Genomic DNA, 14,716 nt, shown 5'->3' with positions numbered 1-14,716 from the left:
AAGAGTGAGCCCTTTTTAGTTGTCTTAGAGAATAATGGTAGTATAGTAGCCCACACATAGCTATGTGTTCAGTAAACATCCAGTCTTATTACTTTTTCCCTAGGACTGTGTTTTAATTCAACTAAATGCGGATATTCATAGTCTCATACAGAAGAATAAGTAGGTAAAAAGGAATGTTATGTTACCTTTTTATTTTTCAGGGTTCTTGAAGTTCTTCAGATGAACAGTGTCAGGAAACTCATCATTTTTAAAAGTAATTCTCTTTGGAGACTGTGGGGTTGGGAGGAGTTCGTTTATGAACAGACATGTAACTCATACGTTTGATATTCAGCTGTTCCATGTTATAGTTGTGGAATTTTTAACAAGATTTGAAAGGGATGGACATTTTGCTACCATGAAGGTTTTTGACATGGCAGGTCAGGAGAGATTCCAAAGACTGAGGATATTATTTTACAGAGGTTCTGACAGTTGTCCGTTTACTTGTAGTATCAATGATTCACAAAGCTTCCAGAACTTAAGTAACTGGAAGAAAGAGTTCATCTATTACGCAGATGTGGAAGAACCCGAGAGCTTTCCTTTTGTGATTCTGGTTTCTAAGACTGGCATTAGCAAATTGCAGGTGTTTATAGAAGAAGTGAAGCTTATGCAGGGAGAACGGCGAGTATCCTTACATTGTAACAAGTACAAAAGATGCCACAAATGCGGCCATAGCCTTTGAGGAAGCGGTTCAAAAATTCTTGCATCTGAGGATATGTCAGATCACTTGATGCACAAAGGCATGGTCAACCTTCAGCAAAAGCCCAAGCCTAGCTCATCTTGCTCTTGAGTTTTAGAGATAAGGCAGATGCATTCTAACCAACTCACACATGTACACATAATCACGGACACGGAGAAGAGAATTATTGTTTGTAGCAGTGTGTTACTTACTAAAACTTTCGATGAGTGTGTATTGCTGTGTCATTAGTTGGTGGGAGAAGGGACACATCCACTTATAGAGGAATACATTTTCTCAGTAAAATCACCCTACATTTATAAATTGTAATGGTTGTCTAAAAATGGTTCTGTGATTTACATATGTAAATTAGAAATTTTATAAATGAGATGGCCAACACTTTCATTATAATTAAAATGAGACTACTGTAGAATTTATACTTGAATTTTTTTCCTGGAAAAAATGGGAAACTAATTTTTATATGTACAGATTTTTATGCAATTATCATCGTATCCTTCATGAAATAAAATGATTTCCTAAAGCTACAATATTAGATGGGAAAGATTGGAATCTAATGTATTTGCAATGCATTCTTATTTACTTTACTTCTTTATTCTTTTCAACATGGCTTAAACTTTTTCTTAGTTTTCATTCTACCTATCATTAGATTTACTCTAGTAACTACTCATCATTCTTTTGCCATTAATGAACTTCTCCCAAAATAGATCACATTTCCCAGCCCTAGGCAAAAAGTACAAGAGTTGCTTTTTCATACATTCTGTCACACATCCAGCTAAATTCGAGCTGTCCGTGAATAAAAAGGCTTTCCATTGACAGAGTTCACTTTTAAGAAAAAAGGCGAACTTCTGAGCTTGGAGAAAAGACAAATCTGCATTTGATAACTGATTTAACACTTACAATGTGTGTGTGGAGGATACAAAATTACAGTTCTACTAATGGGATACTTAATATTTCTCTGACATTGTTCAACCTTTTGGAAAGTCTCCTAGTTGAAGTTAAGCGACTCCTTTTTAACAAAGACACAAGCTGAATTTATCACTCTCAGGGGAAATGCTAAGAAGGATTGTACTTTGTCAGAGGGTAAATAAGACATTTTTATTAGGCCATACATTACTTACTGTCTTCACTATTGCTGAACATTGCTTAGTGATTTGCTTTCAAGGTTTTTTGTGTTTGCTTCAAAAAAAACCCTTCCTGCAATGATGAGACTTGATAAAGCAAATTGTGGCCTCTTGTGGATGTTCATATTCTCTGCAGTTGAGGACTATCCGAAGCTTGGATTGAATGTGGATGAGACCCGCAACTGGGGAGCGATGGGGATATCAAAGACCATGCTGGGTGAGTGTGGTGGCTCTCATATAGGGAGCAGAGTTTTAAAAAATTACATCAAAACATTTCTCTTCCTGGTTTCATCCAGTATTTCATCTGGAAGTGTTTTATCAAATATACGATGGGAAATGGTAGCAGAACAAAGCAGGTGGCGAGTATGGCAGCAGGAGCAGTGAGAAGCAGCTGCAGAGTCAAGCTGGAAAGGAGAACCATAGATCATGCTCCATCATTTGAAGGAAGGGTGATTCCCAGTGGTACAAAAGTTTGCTTCATACAGTCTGTCATATATCCAGCTAGAATCAAGCTATGAATAGAAAGCTTTTCCATAGAGAGAGCTCAGTTTACAGAAAAAGGCTAACTACAGAACTTGATGAATAGATAAATGTGCATTTTATAACTTACATATCAACTAAAATGTGCTGAGTAGAGGATACAAAATTACAGTCCCATTCCATTCAAATAAATAGTTTTGTTAATTTTCATCCTTGGGGAAAGTTTCCTAGTTGAAGATAAAACATTCCTACTCTTTCTTGTCTCAAAAAAATCTATGTTTCTTGACAAACCTAAGCTTTCACTTTTATATTATGATACCAGCATGTAAGATTTCTCACAATAAACATGTCATGTGGAGGAGTGAAAGATAAGTAGAGAAAAGCATCTGTGTGGTATCCAGTGATAGGTGCTCTCTGGAGAGTCAGTGCTTTCTGGAACTCTGAACTGATAATTGGGAAGTGGTGAAGTGACTGAATTGTTAAAGATCACAAGTACAGCATGGACAAAACAGAGATTGAGAGTATGTATGTCCATGCTAAAGGAAGTATCTTAGGAAGTTTGCAGCTATAACCAGAGGACAAAACTCTGTATGCACATGTCTTCCGGATCACTTTTGGAGCACTAAAGCAGACAGCCAACTTCGTGCAACATACATGTGCTAAGAGGAGCCTGATCTTAAGACCAATTTCATTTCCTTGCTCTTATGTTAGAGAGCCTGCAAGGGACATCACCTACCAGATCCAAGCTTTGCCAGCTTATCTTTCCTCATGATCATCTTGTCTCTATCAGCTGACAGCTCTACACCTGTGCCTCAGTGCTCTCATTCACACCTTCACACCTGCAATTGTTTTCTCTGCAGCCCACATTAGAGGTCTGGCTTAATGCTCCACTTCCCTTACAGCTCCTTCAAAGAATTAGTCACATGTGCAGTTTGGCACTTAACTTCACTAATATACACCCAGTATGCTCTCTCACCTTCATTAGCATGGAGAAAAGGCTATTTTCAGTGTGCCACTGTAAACAGCTGAGCCATGTCTTCCTGCTGTCACTCACCCTGATGCTCTTGGCAGGATTTCATCAGAAACCTCTGTATTAGACACTCATTGAGGGCAGGAACAACTGTATTAAAACGTACATGTTTGCTGAAATTTCTCCCAGATTTCTAGAAGAGTCTTGCCTTTCTCTGCACCCTTAGCTCTGACATTTATTTTGTTTCAATATGAGTGTTGTATAACAGGTTAAGACATCATCTTAGTTTGGATATGACCAATAGGGGAAATAGTACAAAAACAGCTGTGAAGGATAGCACTTTTTTTTTTTTTTTTTTTTTTTTTTTTGACAGAATTTCACTCTGTCGCCCAGGCTGGAGTGCAGTGGTACAATCTTGGCTCACTGCAAGCTCCACATCCCAGGTTCAGGCCATTCTCCTGCCTCAGTCTCCAAAGTAACTGGGACTACAGATGCCTGCCACCGCGCCTGCCTAATTTTCATTTTTTTTTTTTCTATAGAGACAGGGTTTCACCATGATTTCAATCTCCAGACCTCGTGATCCATCTATCTCGGCCTCCCAAAGTGTTGGGATTATAGATGTGAGCCACCACACCAAGTCTGAACTTTAAAAATGAATATTAAACTACCACAATCTGGAACAAACATCTTTATGTTAAAAATCAAATAAGTGGGATAAAAATCATGAGAGTTATTTCACACAAGGACACAAGACAAAACTTAGAAGGACTTGCTTAAAGTTAATTCAGGATTGAACAAAATTGTTCAAATGCTCACCATTAGCAGAGGTTGTAGAACCTGATTTTCAATGAACATTACCTATTTTACAGTAAGATCTTATTGTAGAAACAAAGAGAGCATTGCCAGCCTCCTTGGTGTACCACCTCAGCTTCCAAAAATGCTAAGATTGCAGGCATGAGCCACCATGCCCAGGCCAATTCCAAAAGTTTTATAAAATTTCTGCGACTTCCTCCACCATCTCCTCACCCGCAAAACAATCATTACTGAGAATTCCAGTATATAAAAAAGTAAAGCAACTGCTGTGACCAAAGTACCTACATTGATATGAGTGTATATTCATGATCTGCTCGATTTTTTTTCTTTGTCTTAAATAGACACCTTTGACGTTTCAAAAAGGCTGACTACAAATGTTATTGTAATCCTGGCTTTTCTGTGACAACACTCCTAAAAACTGCCTTACACCTTTTTTCATCTACAAATATCAATGGTTTACTCTCTGACAGAAAGGAAATAATCAGCACGTCCACTATTCCTAGCCACCGGCAGAAGCATAAATGCGACATTTAGCACTGCATATGTGTTTCCTTAGGTTCTTGAGTACTGCTGTGTAGACTGTCTATACATTGTTATGATATATCTACATTTATAAATGAATTAATGTGAATGTATATGCTATCACATTTCATTCCCAACTGCAGAATATCTTAGTTTTAAATCTATCTACCAAATCTTGACTCTGACAATTATTTTTGGATTGTTACATTAAAATGTACTACCTGGGACAGTCTCCGGGGCTCATGCATGTACTCTCAGGGCTTTGGAAAAGCAGAGGTGGGTAAATCACCTGAAGTCAGGAGTTGGAGACCACTCTGGCTAATATGGTGAAATTCCGTCTCTACTGAAAATACCAAAATTCAGCACACGTGGTGTTGGAATATGTAGTCCCAGCTACTCCAGAGACTGAGGCAGGAGAGTCACTTGAACCCGGGAGACAAATGTGGCCGTGAGCCAAGATCCTACCGTTGCACTCCAGCTTGTGCAACAGAGCAAGACATCATCACAACAACTACAAATTAACAGCAATAATAAAATCAAAAGTAAAGAAACCAAACAAACAAGTGGCACCATTCTTCTCGAATGACTATTTGACCATAGAAAACTCAATTCCTGCCAGTTCGAGGTCTCTATTAATGGCACAGCAATTTATTTGAAAGTAGATGGAAACATTTCAGAATAAATTTTGAATTAGTTATCTCTTACATAGGCTGCTTGCTTGCTCTCTTTGGGGTTCCCTTGTAAAATCAACGATGAACACTAAAAGGTGAAACATAAAAACAATTTGCCTTCACAATATTCTACAAATAGCTGTCCTAAGTTGTGTTCCTAAATATATATTCAACTGGCTTGAAGACTTGCTTGCAAAGGGAGTTGACAGAGAGAGTTCTGGTGAGAAAAGACCGTCTGGAACGTAAGCTGTGAAGCCTAAGGGAGTTCCTTCAAAAGGGCAGATGAAATCTTTATTCAATAATCAAATTTTAAAACTAGAGAACACACCTTACTTTTATATGTAAATCATAAATATCAGTAAAGAAGTGATTTATTTCATCTTCTCGCCTTATGTCATGAAGCATAATAAATCTCGTATGTGACAAAACTAAGCAATACTTCTCTTAGAAATAAAAATCAAAAAGCAAACAGTTAATTGACACAATATTCTTCAAATTAGTCGCACACCACACATTTGTGATGTAAGAGTTGAATACTTTAACTGGGTTTAAAATTAGCTTAGTTTTTTCAGAGAGAGAACACAACTATTGTAAGTGAAAAAATAACTACAAAATAAAGTAACATCACTCTTGATATGACTCAGATAAACTTTTTGGTGTGTATGAGACTTAGCTTAAAAATCAGCTGTTCAACAAAAAAATTTCTCCCTTAATAAAACAAAAGTAGCCTCATAAATGAAAACTTACATTCACACAAATTGGGCAGCATACAGTCTCAGAGCCTGGCATCTGCTTTCCATATTCTTCTGATTTGCGAACCCAAACTTTAGTAATTATCTTTACTAAAAAGGTAAAAGTATGCCCTGCAGTAATGAATGCTGACACAAACCACTTGTTGGACTTGTCCACACATTGTCCACACAATGTAGGCATTTGGATGGGCTACAGAGGCCTTTTTTCAGTGCATGGAGTTTAGACGGCAGCACGTCCTGGGAGTAGTTTGAGATGATACTTGGCCCCCACTGTGAGCAGTCATCTGTGTCAACAAAAGTAAAAATGTTCTGTTAGAGCTGGGAGTGTTCTTTTCCTGGGCTCAAATGGCTAAAGCGAACAGAAGGTGGAACTCTCTGAATATAATACGAAGATATTCACAACTTGGAATGCAATCTTACACCAACGTAATTCTTTCTTTAAAAAATACAGTTTTAAAATAACACCTCAGTTATGAGATGAAGTAGATTCTCTCCAAATTTCCTTTGTTGATGTTGTAAGTGACAGTATCACAGAATATATCCTCACTTGGAAAGACAGTTTACATGTAGATGTGTTTATTTCAGATGAGGTAATTTTAGAGTAGGGTGGGTCCCTAAGAAAATCACTAGTGTATTTAGAAATAGGGAACATTTGGAGATGCACAGAATGGGAAAATGACACAAGAAGCCTGGAGTTACAATGCCCCAAGCCAGGGAACTTTCAGAAGCTGGGAGAGAAAGTGAACAGATCCTTACCTTAGGACCTGCATAGGAAGCATGGCAACACTGACACCTTGATTTTACACCATGGCCCTCAGAAATGAGACAATACATTTCAACTGTCCAAAGTGACTAAATTTGTGGTACTTTGTTCCAATAGTCACAAGAAAGAGAGGATTTACATTCATACAAAATGTGAAGCATATGGTCTCAGAGACTGGCATCTGTTTTCCATATGCTTCTAGTTTGTGAACCCAAACTTTAGTAATTATCTTTACTAGAAAGCTGAAAGTATGCCAAGGAAGCTATTCCCAATCCTGGACTGGAGAAGGGTGGCCAATTGCACAGCAAACCCTTGGACATCTAAAGCATGTTTTACTTCACTCATGCTGTCACGACAAATCTAAGTGAATCCTTGGATAAACAGATGTTTTTCAGATACGATCACGCAGTGATTTTTTTTTTTACAATGATGATGAATCCTGAAAGATTAGGAGCAAATTGTGAAAATGCCTTAACAAGGTGAATGGTAGCAGGAGAAATAATTAAAATCAACTTATGCAACAAATTTTTTTTAGGAGTGCTGCTTTGTCGACCAAAGGGCCAGTGGAGTGCATAGAAATTGTAGCTACATCCCGGAAGGCAATACTGCTACAAGTACTGAAAACAAGTTTTAATGAGGAGGGTTTCCATAATAAGAGAAAATAATGTCACAACACCACCTGGCACCTAATTCTGTCTATCATATTTTGGGGGCAAGTCCTGAATAGTTGAAAAATATCATACACACAAACAGTATACATTGCAAGTTACTTACAACATCAATTCCTTAAAGGTCATTAAAGGTGACTTGTGTGCTTGAGAGAGACAGTGCAAACGTGTCAGCCATGTATTGGGAACATAAACTGGAAAGCACTGGATTCTTCTCATATCAAAAATCTATGGCCTGTTTACTATGAATGGCAGCATGTTCTCATACCAAACCTGGGTTCCGGAAACATTCTTGAGAAGAAAGTCAGGTGTTATTACTTCTGGTGCTGCTTTTCAGCTTCCTGTGCATGGCCTAGGTGCTCACTCAGAGGAAAGCATGCACGTATGATCCAGACAGGAAGTGCCAGTGAGGGTCACTGAGGTTCTTTTTTAACCCTGGAGGTCCTGAGGAAAAAATATGATTCCTGAAAACTGCCTGAATTTTAATGGATGACCCCGGTAGGTCCTGATGTAAATATGATTCATGAAAACGGCCTGCATACTCATGGATGACATCTCAAGGCCACAGCTTGCTACAGATGGACTAGGTTTCTACGTGCTCAAGCGGCAGCGATTCATGATGGGTGACATAGTGAATCCAATATCATGGGAAAGTCAGAGGTCATGGTAGTCTGTGCTGAATTTAAGTAAACATAAACAACTCCCAGGACATTGCCTGGCTCACTTCCTTCACTCTCTGAGACCCCACAGCAAGGCTCATTTAATTTTGTTAGATTCCATTTACCTCCTCAGACCAGAACATCCAGTTGTAAAATTACATTACACTCTATTATTACAGTATGGTAAAAATTCTTACAAAATTTAAGCCTCCATATGCAGTTTGGATACGGCCTTCCCAGCTGGCAAAGACTGCATGTCAACAGCTGGATTATCATAGTGGTCAATAACTACAAAGTGGAAGCTCCCAGACATGGTAGTCAATATGTGGCTCCTAATGAAGTAAATAATAAATAATAGTACATATTTTTAGCAGTTAGTATTGAAATTCAAAGATGACTAAAGGGAAGTGTAAAATTCTTCATTTGTTTTGCTTTCTAATTTAAACCTGGAAGATACCACAAAGCTTGTCACCATTTCCCACATACTAGTGAAGTGGCATGGCATTTCTAATAAACAAATGATAAAGCTGAGATATTTCTTGTAGAATCCTTTGTATTTCCATAAGAAAACTAGAAGACTTCTAACATAAAATTACAGACAACATTCTCATGATCTGAAAGTATGGCACATTCAGCTCAAGGGACCCTGAGTTTCTGCTGGCATAAGCGAGACTTCACTTGGACTGGAGCAGTTAGCACCAGCACTGACACAAGAGTTAACAGAGGTAGATGGTAAGTTAAGGACCATACAAATTGGTGAGAAGACCAAGGAATTAATTAGGTTGCTTAGAAATTTCCATCTGACATCCATTAGGGAAGCTAAAACCAACTCTTCCTCATGTCACTTACCTAGAAAAGAGAGGCAATGTAGCACTTTGTGCTCTATTTGTCCTTCTTTCTACCTGAGCTATGTGTATATATATATATATATATAAAAATATGTATATATATATATTATATATATATATATATATCCTTGCAAATAAAAGAGACACATTATATGTACTGGATACACCAATTTATAAAAAGAGGAAGTTTTGTTCTATAAAGGATGGAAGAAATAATCCATAAGGAAGAAATTCTGAGGACACTGAGAGATCTCACAACTAAGTTAACAGATTGGGTGGATGTAATAGTTTATGCCTGTAATCCCAGTACTTTGGGGGGCTGAAGGTAGGGCAGACTGCTTGAGCCAGGAGTTTTGAGAACACCCAAGCAACAGCATGAAAGAGAAATCATCTCTACAAAAATACATCTTATAGGTATACTGAAACTTATGGGCAGTGGTGGTGTGTGCCTGGTACTCCTGTTCCTACTGGAGGCTGAAGAAATCACATAACCACAGCAGGGGTCCAAGGTGGCAGTAAGCTAAAATACCTTGATTCAAAAGAAATAAAGACAGAAAGAAAGAAAGAAAGACAAGAAAGAGAAAAAGAAAAAACTTCAGCAGATTCGCAAAAGAAATAAACCTATGAGAAACTGGGGAATAATATAAGTGATTCCACAGCTTCTAGCACATGATAAATAAAATATAAAATATAGGTGAATGATGGATGGGTGGAACACTGGATGGTTATACAATGGTACACCACTGTGTGTATCTTTTTGTGTTTGTTTGTTTGTTTTGTTTTTGTTTTGAGACGTTGAGAATCTCGCTCAGTCACCTCAGGCTGGAGTCTCCGTGGCGGGATCTGGTTCATTGCAAGCTCCACCTTCTGGGTTCATGACATTCTCCTGCCTCAGCCTCACTAGCAGCTAGGACCACAGGCACCCTCCACCATACCTGGTTAATTTTTTTGCACTTTTAGTAGTGACGGGGTTTCACTGTGCGAGCCAGGATGGCTCGATCAACTGACCTCATGATCCACCCACCTCTGCCTCCCAAAGTGCTGGGATTATAGGCCTGAGCTACATGCCAGGCCCACTGTGTGTATTTCTGACACAAGGGATTTGAAATCCAATGAAGCTAGGTTCTATCTAGCTCTTACTTCCTTGCAATGTGACCAGAACTACCATGTGAGTTGGGGAACTATAGCCTTGTCAACATTCCCACTACCATCTAAGCTACTCTCACACTTCAATGACAGAGTTAAGTGTTATCTGCAACCAGGGTATCCCACAGAGCCAATAATATTCGCCATCTGGTCTTTCAAAGAAGAAAACCTTTGCCCCTGCTTTAGAAAATAGATGAGAAACACAGATTGATATAGAAAAATGGGATAATAAAGACAAGCAGGAATGACATGACATGCACAGCCATGAAAAACTAGAGAACTAGTAGTAATTCTCCAGAGAATGTAATGGGAGAAAAGGATGGAGAGTTAAAAATTGAAGAAGTAAACAATCATATTATGAATTATGGCTGGGATAAATTTTAGAGCTGAAGTTTGCCAAAGGAAGTGCTTGTTACTTTCTTCAGCACAAACATTGAAGCAGCAGTGCCAATAAAATGGTGGGGACAAGTGTGTGTTTGTGTGTGTTTGAGTGTGTGTGGTTTGTATGTGTGGGTGCGAGTGTGGGGTGTGTCGGTGTGTAAGGGAGATAACATGCATCCACACACTCATTCCCATATAAGAAGCCACAAATGGTTGAGCAACATGTTGCTAAGTCAGCAGGAGGACGGACAGCAAGGGAATTCAAAGGAACAATTGCACTGGGGGTACTGTTTCAACTATAGAGATGGGCAGAAGCCAGAGCTTACTTCATACACATTCTGTGCTTGGTGTGAGTTGTTAATTTGATTTTGCTTTTGTAAACAGCTGAAGTGGTAAGAAGGCTGTAATTTTTTGTTCAATTTTGAAAAAGAAAACTCTCAGGTGAAGTGGAAGAATGGGAAAACCCTGGGAGAAAATGACCCCATTGTCACAGAAAGGGAAGGGAATAGCTGCAATCACTTAGGCAAGACTTGAGGGTATTGGGCAAAGATGAGACACACATTGGGAATCCACACTGTCCATCTGTGGAACTTCTCCAAGGCTGCAAATGTTGTACATCTGTGGCTGTCCAATATGAAAGCCAGTGAGTGCATATTAGAAATGTGGCTACTGTAACTGTAGTAGAACTGAATTTTAGTTTAAACCAGAATAGTCACATGTGGATAGTGGCTATGCAATAGACAGCACCGGTCTAGAGCCAAGATTCCCAAAGCCGGTGGCACAAGCTGACTCACTGCAAATTCAGCCACCCAGCTTCAGGAGATTCTGCTGCCTCAGACTGCTGAGTAGCTGAGATTAAAGTCACAAACAATCACGCCAGGGTACGCTTTGTAATATTTAGTATAGACAGGGTTTCACCCTACAGCCCAAGCGGGGCTTGAACTCCTAGCCTCAAGTCACCTGCGGACCTCAGCCTCTGAAACTACTGAGATAAGAGTCATGAGCCAGCGTGCCCAGCCCGGTTTCAATATTTTTTAATAAAATGTCTCTGACATCCACCACCTCCCCTTCACCCACAAAACAAGTATTACTTAGAATTCCAATATGTAATGAAAATAAAGCACTGCCATGACGGATATACCTGCATTGGCATGAGTGTGTATTCAGGGACTGCTCGAGTTTTCCATTGCTTTTAACAGGGGTCTTTGAAGAATCTCCAAGCAACACTTGTACCAAGAGGCCCTGAGGAGGTAGCTACACAGAATTAGATAGTAGATTAAATTGGGGAATTGAGGACAACAGGAGAACCTAGGATCATTTCCAAATGTGTAGCTGTGGGGAACAAACAGAATGTGGCTTCTCTTCTAAGATGCCCTCATCCCAATCTCCAAAACTTGTGAGTATGTTACTCCCCTGGGACAGAGGCAAGGCTCTGAGGGCCGAGATTTTCCCTTATCTTGTCCGCTCTGGGCCGGGCATTCAACTCGGGCCGTGACTGGGGGAATGAGGAGGTTTGGGAGGAAGCTGTTGATGAGAAGGCTGGCACCTGATGACTTAGGAATACACAAGTGCGCCTCATTGGGGACAGGTGGAAATGAAGTCTCCTTGATGTTCCTTAAAACCCGTTTCACTCTAAGCCACTCAGGGCTTCCCCAGAGGCTTTTCTCAGTAGTTAACCTGAACACTGTTTTTTTTCAGTCGTTCGCCTTCCCTCTACCGCCAGGTAACCTGCAACCATTGTGTCTTCTAGTCCAACTTGCTCCTGTGTGTGACATGTTGAGTCAAGATGAGCAGGGAAAAGGTACACCAAATGTTGAAGGACTGGGGGGATGGGGCACACTCAAAGTATCAGAATTAGCTTCATCTGTTCCATAATTTTAAAAGTGTAACCTGTAACGAGTAGTTCACATTTAAATTCATCCAATGTTTGAGTTTCAAGACTCTATCTGAAACATTACAGTGTCTTTGAAACCATTGAGAATATGTTGTTTGAGTCACTTAAAGGAGAATGTTCAAATTGAACTGACATAAACACAGGAGCAGAAAGCATTTATATAATGAACACATTTTAGTAAGATTAGGCCCGTGTTATAAATCTGGCTTACAGGTTCTGAAACTAGCGAGTGGGTTTGTAATACATTTGGATGAGGGACCTTGACATCACATAGAAAACACTAGTGTGCTTTTTTAATAGTTTGGGCAATGAACACTTCCGCTTTAAAGTATATTGATATGCCTGAATTTAATTTGAGCATCAAACATCTGTAGGCATACTTTATATTTGGATTAACAGCTAGGAATGGGATGATTCAATGTGTTTTCATTGCAATATGCATTTCAAAAGCATATTTTACATTTAAATTGTGTAGATACATCCTGTGTATATCTTCTTAAAGCTTAAGTTATCTGGTGTGAACATGTCTCTGCTTCCTTAAAGGTTTTTGAAATCTCATTTTGTGGCAACAGGCTTACCTTTGGATATGCTTGTAACATAAAAGCAGTCTTTTGTTGTTTAATATTTTGGTTATATTTTCCAGCAGTCCACAGAGGTGTGATGAACTGGCAGAATTTGTTCCTATACTTCATATCCCAAGCATAAGCTGCTGAAATGGGATTCTAGGGAAGTGAAGTTTTGGTTTTGTTTTTGTTTTTTGTTTGTTTGTTTGTTTGTTTTTTGCTTTTCCTATCCACCAATATATCTGTCTGTAGCAATATATTGACATTGATTATTTTTTAAAGTAAATATTTGTCCCCCTGTTGTGGAGATTTAGTTGTCTTATTGTTTGCTCTTTTCCGATAGAGGCAGCCAATATGCAGTGTGCACCATTTGTGTTAGTGTAAATGTATAGCTGTGTGAATTGACAGTGTGCACCATTTGTGTTAGTGTAAATGTATAGCTGTGTGAATTGACAGATTTGGAATGAGTAGATTAAAACACACTTGCATTTTAAATATATATAAGCCCTGAGACATTCCTCTACCAAGTGAATGAGCACAGCTATGCTTCCACTCCATTGCCAACATTAGCGTTATCAAACTTTTGATCTTAATGGTGTTCTAGGGAAAATAATGGTTCCTTTGTGTCATTAATTTGCATTTATGATTTTGTTCATGTTTATTCAACATCTGATAATCTTGCTCTTACTTGGTAGACATTTTATTTTTTTCTCTAATCTGTGCATGCTTTTCCCCATTTTTCAGTTTTGTTCTCTATTGTTTTAACTGATTTGTAAGAGCCGCTTAACAATATTAAATGTCATCATTTTAATCCTGGTTATGCCTCCATATTATTGCAACTATTTTTTCCAGTGTATTATTTTTCTTTATTTTATGCCATATGCAAACTTTTAATTTTTATGTAGTGAGATTGATAAATATTTCTCCTTATTCCTTCCAGGATCTGTAACATGCTTGGGAAGGACATTTTTCAGATTTATTCTTAGAAGTTACAACCAAAGTGACTCATTCTTGTGATCTCAGCATTTTGGAAGACCTAGACAGGAGGATCACTTGAGGCCACGAGTTTGAGATCAGCCTGGGTGGGCAACATGGGAAGACTCTGTCTCTCCAAAAGAAATAATTAATTAATTAATTAATTAACTAATTAATTAATTAATACATTTGCTGGGCATGGTGGATGGTGGTAAATGCCTGAGCATTTTCAACATATGGGAAAGTTGAAAGAATTCTAGTCAACACTTAGATACCTACCACTGGTATTTCACTGAAACATTTATGTTATATATGTGTCATCATTTTAATCTGTCCACATATTCATCTATCTTGCAGGGTTTTTTTTTTTTTTTTTTTTGCATTTCAAAGTAAATTGGAGACACCTATGCTTTCCCCTAAGTATACTCTTTACTTTTGAATGAGAAGTCTGGCCTCTTATGTACCTCCTGATGCTTCTGTGTTCTAATGTGACCTGTTACTTTTTAATAGCTGACAACTTTCTACTTATTGATGATGATCAGTTGGCAGATACTTATCTTCAGTATAGAAACTTTGAGTCTTTAGAAATAAAGCTCAATGAATATAAGAGAGAAATAGAAGAGCAACTTCTGGCAGAAATGTGTCAAAAGGTAATCTTTATCTTGTTACAGATAACAAGAGTCATGTTTTGTTTGTCATCTAAAGATTTAATCTTAGGTATTTTTGAAAAACACCTGGAATGTTTAATAAAAATGGA

At 38.4% G+C, this 14,716-nt stretch overlaps 1 pseudogene; it reads left to right on the top strand.

The window, feature by feature from the left end:
* The first annotated feature begins 295 nt into the window (after window positions 1–295).
* LOC115895682 overlaps window positions 296–14,716 on the top strand; it is a 39,312-nt pseudogene continuing 24,891 nt past the window's right edge.

Source organism: Rhinopithecus roxellana, chromosome 22 (genome assembly GCF_007565055.1).
Source record: "Rhinopithecus roxellana isolate Shanxi Qingling chromosome 22, ASM756505v1, whole genome shotgun sequence".
NCBI classification, from domain to species: Eukaryota; Metazoa; Chordata; class Mammalia; order Primates; family Cercopithecidae; genus Rhinopithecus; species Rhinopithecus roxellana.
The sequence above is the reverse complement of the archived record's forward strand: the minus strand, read 5'-3'. Positions and strand labels throughout refer to the sequence as shown.